Raw genomic sequence first — 4213 nt, forward strand, 5'->3', positions numbered from 1 at the left:
ATCTGAGAAAGGCAAAACAGAGAAAAAAATTATAGACTAATAGCCCTAATGAAAATTGATGCAAAACATTAAATAAAATATTAGCACAAAGGTTTACAATAACATTAAAATGGTTATAACCAGCAATAAGTTTGGATTTATACAATTAATTCATTTTTGGTTCAAAATAAGGAAAAACTACAAATATAACAAGCCATGTTAATAAAAGCATAAATAAAAATCGTGCGACATATGAATAGATGCTAAAAAGTTTTTGACAAAATACAAAAGTTGTTTGTTTCAAAAACACAACCAAGTGTAGGAATAAATGGAATTTTCCTTAATATGGCAAATAGTATCTATCTAAAAACCAAAAGCCAACATTCAATAATAATCATCATAATAACTATTTATATTTTAATAGTAATAAAATAATAATAAATTAAATTATTTTTAATTTATATATAATAAATATTATTAATTTTAATATATTTATTTATGTGTGTAAATATAAAAATTAAATTAAAATAAAATAATGAACTATATTTTATTATAATAAAAACTATATTTTTAAAGTGCTTTAAAGTTTACAGGGTACTTTATATATGTTATCTCCTTTAATCCTCACAACAACCCTGGGAGATGGGTGCTATTATTATCCCCATTTTGCAGTTGAGGAAAAAGATAGAGAAAGGTAAACAAAAATGGTCATAGAGCTAATAACTGTCAGAGGCAGGAATCAAACTCATCTTCCTGCCTGACACTCTATCCAACTGTTATATAATGTAAAATGATTTGTAATGGAAAAATTCAAGAGGACTTTCCTACAAGANTTAATTTTAATGTATTTATTTATGTGTGTAAATATAAAAATTAAATTAAAATAAAATAATGAACTATATTTTATTATAATAAAAACTATATTTTTAAAGTGCTTTAAAGTTTACAGGGTACTTTATATATGTTATCTCCTTTAATCTTCACAACAACCCTGGGAGATGGGTGCTATTATTATCCCCATTTTGCAGTTGAGGAAAAAGATAGAGAAAGGTAAACAAAAATGGTCATAGAGCTAATAACTGTCAGAGGCAGGAATCAAACTCATCTTCCTGCCTGACACCCTATCCAACTGTTATATAATGTAAAATGATTTGTAATGGAAAAATTCAAGAGGACTTTCCTACAAGAACAAAGGATGTCCTCTGTCAAAAAATCATGTCCATTATCACAACTATGATGTGAAATACTGTTAGTAATGCTATTTATGGTAATAAATTCAAGATCAAATATCATTTATTTAACACTTAGGCCATGTGCCTGGCACTGTGTTCCACCAACGGTATATTAGTATCTTATTTTCAAACACTGACATCTTTTGTCATCTTTGCCAGTTTTCAGAGTGGGAGGTAAAACCACAAAGTTGTTTTAACTTGCGTTTCTTTTATTATTAGTGAGCTTGAGCAATCTTTCAAATGGTTATTAATAGTTTGTAATTCTTCTTTTGAGAACTGTTTGTTCATATCCTTTGACTGCCAGATGTTCTTTAGCAAGACCAAGATTAGGGAAGAAAAACACGGCTTAGACCTTTAAGTTTCATATTCAACTGATCCACTCAGAGCCTCACAACCTTTGCTGATATTTGTAGTCATTCAGCAACGCTTAAAAAAGGTTATTTTTTAAATTAATTGTTCATTTAAAAATAATTAAAATTTAATTAAAAATTTTTAAATTAATTATTCATTTGTTGATATAATAATGAATTCTATACTCAGCTTTTCTGCCATGTAAAGAATATTCCAGATCATGCTCTGAAGCTATTATTCCAGTTTCCATTTGCATTAATTGGGTCACGAGGCTATTGAAACCCCTCGCGATTCTTAGGTTTGCCATAAGGGGTTATGGCTCATATATACACATCTCTTAACACCACCATCTCTCCCTCATTATCTATTGCTAACAATTACTCAGTTGGAGTTTATTATATTTTAGAAATGATATAATTTTTGAAAATTAAATTTTATTCTATTTTAGAGAGTGATGTATTTGGTCTAAAATATTCCCCCCAAAATCTGTGATACATTCTCTCATAAGTATATAGAATCCAAGGGAAATTGGGCTCCAGCTTAGAGAGGACATATTGAAAAGCGGTCCCTCAAAGCTTCCAAAATTCTTCTGCAGAAGCCCTCAATAGGATCCCTTCCGTATAGTACAGCTTTTCTTCGAGGCTCTTTTTACAGCTTTGAGTCTTCCTCACCTCATCTAGTCTATCTTTAATTACAGAAGGAGGCATCGCCATCAGGCATTCCAAAGATGTGACTAGGACACTGAGGAAAGATTCTAAATTCTCCGGATCCTTTGAAATTCATGAGGCTTTTGGGATCAAGGGAAAAGAGGACCAAGATAAAGGCTGAGGACTTTGAGTCAAAGGACACTTTTACTCTACCACTAATGGGGCATGTGTTCACTGAGAAAAGATAATGTTTTAAAAATTGATGAACAGAGTCAAGACAACCTGGCATAGTAGACTTGGGGCCAAGAGGACAAGTGTTCAAATCCCACGTCCGACTCTAGCTGTATGAATGTAGGCAAGCTGTTTAACTGCCCTGTGATGCAAACAACTAAGATTTATATATTCCTTCATAAGGAATTATGGGTTGTGCTCTGGAGGAGGGACATAGTACGCCCATGAAATTCTTCACAACCACAAGAGAGGAGTTAATCTGTGGCTATGGAAGAGGAGTAAATTAGTTGGCACTCACAGAGAGCACTTCATTCACAGTGTAGGTTATAAAAGGCTTCCTGGAGAAAGTGAGACTTAATCTGGACCTTGAAGAATCTATGGGATCTGAAAAAGCAGAGAAGGGTAGGAGGACATCCCAGCAAAGCAAGGGAGCTGGGGAAAAAAGGACTAATATAAGCAAGGAGAAAACAGAGGCAAGGAATGGAAACAGGACAAGGTGGTGGAGGAAGAGGCTGGCTGAAGTGGGGTGCATTTGGGGGAGCAGGAGGAAAGCGAGAAATGCTCACCAGGTAGAGGGGACAGCAGGAAGCTAATTACAGACTCTTATGCAAGGGGAATTCTTGGGCAAAATAGTTTCTCTTCCCTTCCCAATCCATCCTCCAAAACATTATTAGACCTGAAACATTGAGATTACTAGGTTGCTGTGAAGTAATTGAGTAATCCATGTGATTACTCAATCCATGTAATAAAGGCTAGGTTATAATGAGAACAAGGGAGACAGAGCAATTCAAAGCCACTAAAAAAATTGACAAGATTTAGTGACAGACTGGATAAAGGAGATGAAAGAGGGGAAACAGAATTTTACAAAAATTAGGGTCTATGTTTTGTGTGATGGAACACCTTTAACCTATATCAAATTGCTTGCCCTCAGGGAGAAAGGAAAGAAAGAATTTGGAAATCGGAATTTTAGAAAACGAATGTTAAAAATTGTTTTTATGTTCAATTGGAAAAAACAAAATACTATTTAAAAAATAAAGATGTCTAGCTTTGGAGACTATTGATAAGAGTTGGCTGAGAGAAATAGGGTAGATGAGAAGAATCTTTTCTCTTATGGGGAATGAAATGGGTTTTGAATGCACTGAATTTGAAGTAATAAGACATTCAGGTCTCTGGGAAATGAAAGCAAGGGCTATGAGCTCAAACAGAAAATCAGGGTTAAGGATGTAAATGTGGGTAGAGAGAAGTGAGGAACACTGATGAGATATCTAAGGGAGGAAAATGAGGAACAAGGACCAAGCACTGATAAACACTTATATTTAGGAGATAAAAAGTAGTTTGGAGATAAAAGGTAAAGTGCCATAGGAGCCAAGAGGGAGTACAAAGGGCCAGTTCACCTATCAAATGCCAAAAAGAGATTGAGGATCAGGAAGGAACAAAGGTCATTGAATTTTTCACTTAGGGAGTGGAAGCTTGGTTTGCAAGGGGAGGTATTAAAGGAATGGGTAGACAGAAAAGAGGGGCAACAGAAATGATTGTGATGAAGGTGCTAAGTGGTATTTTTGTTGCCATTCAGTCATTTTTCAATCATGTCTGACTCTTCATGACCCCATTTGGGGTTTTCTTGGCAAATATAATGGAATAGTTGGCTATTTCCTTCTCTAGTTCATGTTATAAATGAGGAAACTGAGGCAAACAGGATTACGTGGCTTGCCCAGGATCTCAAAGCTAGTAAGTGTGTGAGGACAGATTTGAATTCATGAAGATACGTCTTCC

Source organism: Gracilinanus agilis, chromosome 2 (assembly GCF_016433145.1).
Source record: "Gracilinanus agilis isolate LMUSP501 chromosome 2, AgileGrace, whole genome shotgun sequence".
Taxonomy (NCBI): domain Eukaryota; kingdom Metazoa; phylum Chordata; class Mammalia; order Didelphimorphia; family Didelphidae; genus Gracilinanus; species Gracilinanus agilis.